General features: G+C 45.6%; 1 long non-coding RNA gene across 1 annotated transcript; it reads right to left on the bottom strand.

Moving 5' to 3' along the window:
• Nucleotides 1–7669: 7669 nt before the first annotated feature.
• On the bottom strand, nt 7670–11278 carry LOC128350177 (uncharacterized). The gene is made up of 2 exons (XR_008319190.1): nt 9097–11278; nt 7670–7737 (listed from the first exon to the last, which is right to left on the bottom strand). It is a non-coding gene; the product is annotated as an uncharacterized LOC128350177 (long non-coding RNA).
• Nucleotides 11279–11364: the final 86 nt, after the last annotated feature.

The raw sequence follows: 11364 nt of genomic DNA on the forward strand, positions 1-11364 counted from the left end.
AAGTTCAGTCTCTTGGATTTATGAGCAGGAGTACATTTTTTAAAAAGTTTATATCCTCTTCCTTTCTGTTGCATCCATTCTTTTTGATCAAGCTAGAGCCTTCGGTTGATTCATTCCAAACACATTTTTCCAAGTCCTTGTGAGGTGCAGCCCATCTTCTGCTGCTAGTTCTACACTGAAGGTTAAACACACATACTATGCAAGGGGAATTTTCACTTACTTTATTTATGATGCTTTAGCCTTGCTGATATCTATAGTGACGTGGAATTTTCCCTAAAACTTTTATATTAAAAAAAAAATGTTCTAAAATTCCACTCAAAGACTTTGTTTCCTTTTTACTGTTTCCCTCCTTTTCATATCTTACAGTAATCCTATTAAAAGATTTATTATGTACCCCTTTTGTCAGAAGCTACCTGATGGCACAGTGGGAAATGACTTGACTAGCAAGCCAGAGGTTGCCAGTTCGAATCCCCGGTATGTTTCTCAGACTATGGGAAACACCTATATCAGGCAGCAGTGATATAAGAAGGTGCTGAAAGACATTGGGGCGATGCTCACGATCAACAAAAATCGGGCTAGCAGTTTTTGTTGACCGTAAGAACCACCGGGCTTGCAGCTGATCCCAGTGGTCCTTGAGCTGGTAACCGGCTTCAAGAACCCCTGCTAAAAAGCAGGTTTGCGGAGCGAGCGCTCCAGCAAACCTGCTTTTTAGGATTTTGAGTAGCTGCGGCATACCTTCGTGCCGCGACTACTCACAAGTAGACCCCCGGCCGGGAGGTGAAAAGCCGGCTCCGGGGGTCTCCCCAGTATGCCCTGGGCACTCGTGCAGGGCATACTGGGGCTTGCGGGGCCGTGCGGCCCCTGCTCCCCCCACCCCCTGCCGGCTCTGTCATGGAACCGGCCATCGTGTGGGCGGCTGATCCGGCCGCCTAGGGCTCCCTGCCCTCTCGTGAGCGAGGAGAGCAGGCTTAGCCCGCTCTTCCCGCTCACTGCCCCAAACTGGGTCTCACTGATCGTGAGACCCGGTCCATCATCTCATACTGCACAGGAGGAGGCAATGGTAAACCCCTCCTGTATTCTACCAAAGACAACCACAGGGCTCTGTGGTTGCCAGGAGTCAATACCGACTTGACGGCACACTTTACTTTAATCCTTTTGTCACAATCCAGCTCAGGACACACACACTTAAATGTTACAGTTATGGGACAGGCTACTCCATTCACTGGTTTACATCCAGACTAAGTTACTCATGAGTACTCACAAGGAAATTAATAGAAATAAAGTTGTCTCATTTGATTACTTTAAAACCGTGTGTGTGTGTGTGTGTGTGTGTGTGTGTGTACACACACAAAAACCACAAATTTACATGTTACAGTTAGAGAGGCAGGCTGCTACAGTTACTGGTGCACATCCACACTAAGTTACTCATAAGCAGTCTTATTGAAATTAATGGGACAAGTTTACTTTCTAGTAATTCTAAAGTTGTCTAAAGCCTGTCTGAGAGGAGACGTGTGCTGAGCATCAGCACATAGCCAGCCAATCAGGAGCTGGGGGCGGGGTCTTCACCCTCCTTCCTCTCCTTCTGCAGTGGAAATGTCACTTTCTAGTTTCATGCTGGATAGCATGGTGCAAGTATGGAGGGACTAGAGGGCTCTGAAAACCCTCTGGGAGCTCTTCAAGTATTCTTAGCGGGACTAGTAGCCCCTGTTGAGAAGCTCTGTCATAGGTGAATATTTGAATGAGGAAGTTCCTAAAATTCACTAAGGAGCCAGGTTGAGTTCAGCCCCAGCACATCTTTTTACATACTACTGTATGATATACTATAGAACTTATGTATATGCTTCATGCCACAGCAAGGCAGACTCCAGGTATTGCAGGGCCTTGTCTAGAAGATATTGGCTGGCATAATGCACAGCCTTCTGTCACCCTAAGGCATGGTTGAGTGGGCTGCTCAGGACATGTGGTTGCACCAGCAGCACTTCCACTGCTTTCCCCATTTGCTGCAGTGGGGTAAACAGAAGTGCTGCTAGTGCAACCGCTGGTTCTAAGCAGCCCCGATGTTGCTTTAGGACTTTGCAGCAGCCCCCTGGGGGGTGGGGAACATCTGGGCAACGGATGGCTGTGCATCATGTCAGCCAATTTACAGGTGAAACTCGGAAAATTAGAATATCGTGCAAAAGTCCATTAATTTCAGTAATGCAAATTAAAAGGTGAAACTGATATATGAGACAGACGCATTACATGCAAAGCGAGATAAGTCAAGCCTTAATTTGTTATAATTGTGATGATCATGGCGTACAGCTCATGAAAACCCCAAATCCACAATCTCAGAAAATTAGAATATTACATGGAACCAAGAAGACAAGGATTGAAGAAAAGAACAATATCGGACCTCTGAAAAGTATACAGTATATTGTGCTTGACTGGCCAGCAAACTCGCCTGACCTGACCCCATAGAGAATCTATGGGGCATTGCCAAGAGAAGGATGAGAGACATGAGACCAAACAATGCAGAAGAGCTGAAGGCCGCTAATGAAGCATCCTGGTCTTCCATAATACCTCATCAGTGCCACAGGCTGATAGCATCCATGCCACGCCACATTGAGGCAGTAATTGCTGCAAAAGAGGCCCAAACCAAGTACTGAATACATATGCATGCTTATACTTTTCAGAGGTCCGATATTGTTCTATTCTTCAATCCTTGTCTTCTTGGTTCCATGTAATATTCTAATTTTCTGAGATTGTGGATTTGGGGTTTTCATGAGCTGTACGCCATGATCATCACAATTATAACAAATTAAGGCTTGACTTATCTTGCTTTGCATGTAATGCGTCTGTCTCATATATCAGTTTCACCTTTTAATTTGCATTACTGAAATTAATGGACTTTTGCACGATATTCTAATTTTCCGAGTTTCACATGTATGTATCCTAATCCTGTCTCCACAACATTTGCAGAAATCTTCATCCAGGCCCACACAATGGGAAATAAGAACAGGGAAAGAAACTTTACCTAGATCTTTATTCTGCACAAATGATAAATGGATAGCTATTCAGAGATTTTATTGGGTTTTGTTTTTTTGTTTTTTTGGAGTGGGGGGAGAATAATATTCTTTAGGCTACAGGAATTGGCTATCAAGAAGCAGTAGAGGGTATCCCAAACTAAAAGCAATTTTGACTAGCTGGGTACAGCCTTTCATTACAAACAGTCGAAGCTGTTATATACCATTTGAGGCCAGGTGAGGTGGTCACCCTTCCAGGGTGGACTAGTGGGTTGCCAGCACAGCAGGAAAATGCCCCCTGCTGCCACCACTGGAGCCACCCTTTGGAACTGATCTGACCTTTGCAAGCTTTGCAGTGAGTTACCAAATTCCTGGAATAGCTGGATATTCCATTTTTAGGCATGTTACCTGGCTCCTGTTTAGTCCACTAGCTAGTCTGGATTCCAAGTTTTCATTTAAAAAGAAGAAGTTCTTAAGCTCTAGCCCTCCCAGAAGCAGAGTTAAGGAACAAAACACACTGTCACTATTTTTTGACAAGATTGGTTGAGAGAGGGGTGTAAGCAAGCCCCATGAGGAACTTTAAAAACAAAACAAAACAGAGGAGATGCCTGGAGGGAGGTTGCTTTTAATTTACATGGCAAGAAGGATCAAGGAAGTGCTAAACACCTGCATTGTAAATAATTTAAGCTTTCCCCACAGCTGCCTAATTTCCTGTCGTGTAATCCTATACATGCCTCTTCCACTGGTTTTAATGAGACTTTCTTCCAGGTAAAGAGGGAGGCACCAAACTGGCTCTTGCACCCACAGCCAAACTGATTCAGTGGACCGGGGGCGGTTTCCTTAAGAAGCAGGGCCTTACCTGCCACCCCGCCGCTTTGGTGCTCACTCTACCCAGGGCTGTCTGTGGCTGGGGTGCTGTTCCCTGCAGCCTGTTGGTGGCGTTGGCATGCACAGGGCTGCATGCCTCCCTGAGCCCATTCAGGTTCATCCCTACAGATAAGTGTGTATAGGATTATTTATTGATTGATTTTTAAAATTTAGTTAATTTTATTATTACTTTTATTGTATCTGTGTCTATCTGATCGTTATGAGCCATCCTGAGCAGTAGTGCACTGGAGGGGCAGGCTATAAATATTTTAAATAAATGAATAGGATTGCAACCTTAATTGAAAAAACTCAGTGCATTTTTTGTTGTTCTGTTCCAGTCATTCATATGTCAAACTTAGTGTAGCCTTCATGTATTTTTCCATTTATATTACTAGTTTGTTTGTTTTTTAATTGCTGTAAGCCACCATGAATCCTACCTCCCTTCTGATCTTTTTCAGCCTCTGCACAGAGGACAGGTGGAGGACAGGTCTTTCATGGAGGACAGGTCTATCAATAGCTACAAGTCTGAGGGCTATAGGCCATCTCCAGCCTCAGAGGCAGGAATAGAGTCCGAAGCACAAATGCCTCTCCTCTACCATGCCCATAACCTTGCACCAACTTTAAGTAGCCTTGCACTCACAAGACATTCAGGCTTCACTCCAGTGAGTGGCCAGACCAGCCAGTTATTGCTTTTCCCACTTCCTGAGGAATTGCTCCTGGGGAATTGGCAAACACCCCTAACTACTCTTGGGCTTGTGTGGGGAACTAGCGAGTTTAAATGGAGCAGCCCATACTGGAATAAATTTGTGCAGAGGTTTAGGTCTTGGAAAGAACTGACAAGAGAGCTTGAAGTTCAAAAACAGAATCAGGTTTATTTTAGGGTTTGAGGGAAGTACAGGAAATGAAATATTGATTAAGAAGCAAGTCAACACAATATTAACTAATAAAACTAACAGGACGAAGAAATCAATAGGACTAGGTTGGAACTCAAGAAGAGGCATTTTGGCTTGAGATCCGAATTAAATCCACTCAAGGCTGATCAGAGAAATGCCTTCAGAGAATGGCTTTGGAGTCAGAAAAGAAGTGATCAAGAGGCTTTAGAGTAGAGATTAGTTATACCTGAGTCCGTCTGGTGGGGTGTGTGGACCCTTGTAGCTCGTCTGAGGTCGAGGGGCCTCTTTCCTCCAGGACAGGCGGAAAAGCAGGAGCGGGGAACCAGGTGCCAAACAAGGATCCGGAAGCCAGGAAAAATATAAAGGGAATCTGATCTTGGGAGACCAGTATCTTACCACAGCCAGCATGCTGCACAGATCAGGCTTGGGAAAAGGGCCAATCCAGAGGCAACAAGCAGGATGGGGACGAGCAAAGCAAGATGGTATAGCTAATGCCCAAACGTGTAAACACACAACAGGTGAATCTAGGGAAGAGACACTCTGTTTGGTGGTCTCAAAGGCTGAAATAGACAGTATCTTGCCCTGAAGCGGAATGCCAACCACACCTTTGTGCTGAAAAGGGTGACAATGGTGGTAGACAAAACAACATATCTTTGTTCTGTTGAACTTTGCTGGGTGTGCTCTGGAAATACACAGAGGTGAATAGGTTTGAGAAACCTTTTGTGGGGTGGAATGAAATGGGCGCATTAGCGCTTATCTCGTGTGGTCAGGAAGAACCTTGGGAGTGCCTTGGAATGTTTTAACAAGCCCTTTTCTTGAGCCTGCCATTACCATTTTTGTTAGAGAAGGAGATAAGCCTGTTACCTCTCATCTTACTCCTTCCTGAAAAGGTAGTAAGCTTGAACTGATCCAGTGTGCCTACACAGGGGGAGAGCATTTGGCTAGTTCATTAGAAGAACAGCACTTAATTAATGGGTGTCTACTCCAGCTTCCTCACTTGAGTTGCAATAAGGAAGGCAAGCAGAGGGATAGTCTTCTTGTAGGGGTATGCACAAAACTGGTTTGCCTGGTTCTGTTCAAGTCCAAACCGGACTCAAACCAAACCAGGCATGTTCGGTTTTGGCACCCCAGCCACGCAAATGGCCAGGGCGCATGCACGGTGGCCTCCAAAATGACCACCGCCACTGGAGAAAGGGCCCAAACCGCCCTGAGAAGACCGGGGGACAACTGGGGGGGGGTAGAGGGAAATGGCAGAGACCCCTCCCTGCAGCACTCCCTGTGGCAGGTGGACCCAGCGGTGTTTAAAAAACACACACAACACTTTAGAACTCCCGAACCAGGAGGTTCGGCGAGCCCTTAAGCTGGACTGGTTTGATGGTGAACCAGCTTGACCTCAAGCTGGTTCAGACATCCTTATCCTCCTGAAGTCATGGGTTAAATTTTACCTAGAGCCACCTTTCCCATGCTACGTGCCAAATGACATACCCCATGAGTTAGTTCATGCAAACCGGCTGGTGAGCCAAGATCCAGTGAGTTCTGAAAGGCAACAATGGAAACTACAGGCCTGTAGCTCCAAACCAGGTGTAGGGGTGCTCCTGGGAGCAACCAAACAGGCTATCTCGGTAACACACCTAGTCACATCAAGGCAGTGTGGGACAGCCCTAGAGAAATAATATGCTGCTGCTGAATGGGTGGGAAGTGGTGACTGGCAATGGTGGCACTTGCACTTGACCTTAAAGAGCCTGATGACAGCAGCAGGGGAAGACTGTCACCAGATGAATGGGTTTTAGCTGCAAAACACAGGTCCTTAAGCAACTGTCCCGAGCCCGTGCTTCAGAAGGACTTATTAAATTAGACAAGATGGTGGTAGCTGAGCAACTGGTCAGTGGCAGTTGTGCAGTGATGTGGGTATGGGAAAAACCCCACAAGTACGTGAACCCTGCACTAGAATGTGTACATTGGATCAACCCACCATATCCGTCAGCATTGCTTTCTTGACCAATAAGGGAACAAGTTGTTCTAGTAAGAACTAATCTGCCTACTTTCCTTTCACTATCCCTACAACTGGACTAAATTTGGTCCAAATTGGTTAGGAATTAGTCCACTTGCGCCTCAAACATTCATGCATCCGCCATCTTGAATTGGGGGTGGATGGCATCACAATCTATGTGTTTGAGGTGTCCCTATTACTGTACCAAATTTGGTTAAAATCAGTTCCCATTTACAACTTAAATATCCATGTGTCTGTCATATTGAATCAAGGTGGATGACATCACTACAATCGAAGCCCTATGCATCCCCACAGCTGTAGCAAATTTGGTTCAGCTTGGTTAGGCGGTTCACAAGCTAGCCCACTTGCACCTCAAACGTCCACACGTCCGCCATCTTGACTCTGGGTGAATGACATCATTACAAACGATGCCATTAAGATGTCCCTGTGTGTCGCTCACTACAACTGTACCAAATTTGGTTCAAATTGGTCAGAAAATTCACTTGCGCCTCAAATATTTACACGATTGCCATCTGGAATTAGGGTGGATAACATCATAACAAACTACGCCACTGAGGTGTCACTACAACTGTACCCAATTTGGTTCATATTGGTCCAGGGATTGCGAAGTTGATGGTGGGGGGCACACACTGACGGACACACACATGGAATGCCAGGTGATCTCATAAGCCTACTAGAAAGTAGGCTAAAAATGCATTAGTATTTTCCATTTGATCACATATATGACATTTTAAAGATCTGCACAGGGAAGTAGAGCTATATCTGGGTTTTGGGGCTCTTTCACATTTGAAGCTTAAATTAGTGTTTAAATCTGTCTATAAGAAATGCAAAACCTACACTGACTAGAATGTAGATTCAACTGTTTTTCTGTTTTACAAAATTCATGGGACACAAGAGAGCTTAAATGTGTTTTTTATTGTCCTGTGTGAAATCAGGCAGTCAAATACAAGGGAGGGATACAATTCTGAAAATGAGAGAAAAAGGCCTTTGAGAATATGGTTGTCAGATAGGCAGAAAAACTATCAAAAATGTGCTGTCTTTCTAACATTCATTTTAATGAACTAGCAAGTAGAAGAGAAAAGCTGCTAAAACCTGGCTGTTTGCCAGTAATTGCATGACACACAGGAAATAATTCAGGAACTGGAATTCCCCTTCATGAAAGGGTCATGTGAAGTGAAAACATGAACTTCTGCTGGATTTCCCCTAAACAAAAAGTACCTAATGTCCTTGGCAACTTATGTACTGCACCCAAAATAAAGATATTTTTCTTACAGTGTCTAACTTCATTCTAATGAAATTGGCATGGGATTGATTTGCATTTATTTCTGAGAGAGACAGATTAGCCTTCATTTCTTTTTGACCGATTGACTGAATTCCCCCCAACTGTTTCTAATATGTAGTATAGTACTGATTTTATGTTCACTCTGAGGACTTTATTCTCCCATGAGAAAGATTTTGCTTTTGCTGGGAATTTCCTGAAAGGGAAACTTTATGTTCCTTTCTTTGGTATTTGTTTTATCAGCTTACAAGCAGCCTTATGCAAGACACTACCACAGTGTCAATTTCTCCCCTCATCTGTAAATTGGGAATAATAAAAGTGGCCCACTGCAGAGTTGTTGGGATTATTGAGAATAAAGTATCACTGAATACGGAGGGAAAATGCTATATAGATGCAGGAAATACTATTAAAATATCTTTATCTTGTCCCCTTTACCAACCACAGGCTTTTGATTTGCACTAATACATAATGGGCATAATCCTGCACTTGACAGCACATGGTAATCAAGATTCAAATATCTTGTGCAAGTACCTTACCACCAGTGTAACGTATGGAATCTCATAAATAATATTCAGCCCTTGGGAACATGATATACATGGGAGTCCTCCCCAGAAGTGCACCTAGGTAATTTTGGAGCCTGAACCTTTGGAGCCTGCCCCCACCCCCATATCCATATTAAGCATTGTCATGTTCTTCGGCCGGGCAACCACACAGCCCAGGACAGACTAAAGAGGATTTGGGGGCCCCAGCGGCTGTGGAGACCCTGGACTTTGGCCCCAAAGTCAGGGTAAGGGCCCCTCTGGTCATCCCCACCTCCTAATCATGCCACAGCCAAAAGACCTATATGGCCAGGCCAGTTCAGTTTGTTTTAATCATTTGACCATAAATGGCTAGCTAGTCCCCCTCAGTTTCCTATTAGCCACTAGGACACAGTCTGGCAAAAAGGATATCCTCAAATGACAGCTGAATAGCTTGCTGCAGCTGGCATAGGAAGTTCCCTTTGTCAGGAAAGGACAGCTGTAGAACCCAAGGACATATAACTACCTCTGCACAAGTCATCCTCTGCACTGAAGGGCTAACATTGAGTCCAGTATTTCTCATCCTTTGTTCTAGGTCCCTTTGACATGAGTCCTGATAATATAAACATTGAAATAGTGAGAAAGGGGATGTAAAAAAAGCCACCCAGAGACACAAGTTTGGGTGGGATATAAATTTAATAAAGAAATAAAGAAAACAAATAGCAACTTCATAAGTCTGACACCTTACAATAGTCAAATGCTTCCAGCTGCAGCTTCTCTCCTCAGAGCAAGTAACTTCCAGATTCATACCCAGGGGTGTAGCTATAATTGAGTGAAAGGGTTCAAAGAACCTGGGGTCCACAGCTCCACACCTCCTTATTTTCCTCATTATCTCCCTCACTCCAAGAAGCTGCTGGGGAGAGGGGCGGACATGGGCCCCCTCTCCCCTAGCTACGCCCCTGCCATACCCACATGCGTCTGTACACACAAGCATACACACAACCCTGGAGACCCCCTACATCAGTTTTAGAGCCAAACAGTGCAATCCTACACATTTACTTGGAAGTAATTCCAGGCAAGTGTGCCAGGGGATTGCACCCTAAGGTGACAGGCCTAGGTATACTTTCCTGAGAATCAGGTACCCACTGAATGCAGCAGGCCTTACTTCCAAGTAAACATGCAGAGTTTTGCACTGTAAGGCTCCAATCCTATACATGCTTACCTGGGAATCCTCATTGTACATAGTGGGGTAACTTAAATATTTTTAAAAAGCCATACATGCACAGGAAATTGAAACATGTATAACAGGTTGTAATACAAATCTTAAAACCCATGGTATGAGAGATTGTGTCGACGGCTAGTCACTGTCACAGCAAGTATGGCTACCACATGGGAGGGAGGACACGTCTCCTATACCTTTAAGAGATGCACAGAGGAAGCAGTTGCAGCTTCTCAAGCAGGTGGTTGCACCTGCTGAAATCTCCTACACCGTTTAAGAGATGGACAGAAGAGGCAATTTCAGCAGCTGCAACAGCTGAAACGGCCTCTTCTGTGCATCTCTTAAAGAGGAGGCTTCTGCCATCATCGCCTCTCTAAAAGGTACAGGAGACCTGCCCTTTCCAAAGGGCAGGCCTCAGCGAAAGCAAAACACTTGCCCATGCTCGAAGCAGACCTTGCTCTGCTGCAGCTGCAAGAATAGGCACTGTAGAATAGCACTATCCACAGGCATTGCCTACAGAAAGGCAGGATGACACATATATTAAGTCCCCCTGCCCCCCTTGTTGTTGTTTTAATCTATGTAAACTGCCTCGCACTGAGACCTTAAAGGCCAGGTTGAAGACAGATCACACAACAATACAACTAATATTTATATACCAAAGCAGTTTACACAGATATAAATAAAAAGGCTCCCTGTCCCCAAAGGGTTCACAATCTTAAAAAGAGACATAAAGACAGCCACCAGCAACAGCCACTGGAGGGATGCTGTGCAGGGGACGGATAGGGCCAGTTGCTCTGCCCCTGCTAAATCAAGAGAATCCCCACTTTTAAAAGACGCCTCTCTGCTCAGTTAGCAGGGGATCAGCCTAGAGAGAATCCATCTATGTGGTTGCTAAGAGTCGACACCGACTTGAGGCAATAAGTTTGCTAAATAATTAAATAAATACTCCTTCCAGAAGTTCGGGGGGGGGCTGAGCCCTCCTTGGTCCAGGGAACAGGAGCCCGAGAGCGAAGCCTCCCTCCGCATTGGCTGGGGGGGGAGAAAGAACACAAGGAGACCAGCAGCAGTCCAAAGCAGGGTTGCTTAACCTTGGCCCCCCAGATGTTGCTGGACTACAACTCCCATCATCCTCAGCCACAAAGGCCATGTCTGGGGTTGGGGCTGATGAGAGTTGTAGTCCAACAACATCTGGGAGCCCAAGGTTAAGCAACCCTGGTCCAAAGCGTTGGGAACCCCGAAAGAAGGAAACCCAAGGAGTCAGAAGCGGCGAGCACTGCTCCTCCCACACGAGGCACTAACCTCGGGAGCCTCTCCGGGGCGGCCGTTGCCGTGGCTGTTGCTCTTTACGGCGGAGCACCATTTAAAAGAAGAAGAAGAAGAAAGGAAGATGACGACTCAGTCCGAAACCGGAGACCTCCCTTCGCACGCTCGGTTGAGCCGACGCAGCACGGCGAGGCGAGCCAAGAAGCCTGAAAACTCCCCCCCGCCCAGGAGGAAAAACCTAAAAACCGAAAACCCCCTCAGGCCAAAAGGAGTCGCGTGAGAGGGGAGAGCCGTGTCGCCGCCCGGGCCACT

The sequence above is a fragment of the Hemicordylus capensis genome, chromosome 3, assembly GCF_027244095.1.
Source record: "Hemicordylus capensis ecotype Gifberg chromosome 3, rHemCap1.1.pri, whole genome shotgun sequence".
Classification (NCBI taxonomy): domain Eukaryota; kingdom Metazoa; phylum Chordata; class Lepidosauria; order Squamata; family Cordylidae; genus Hemicordylus; species Hemicordylus capensis.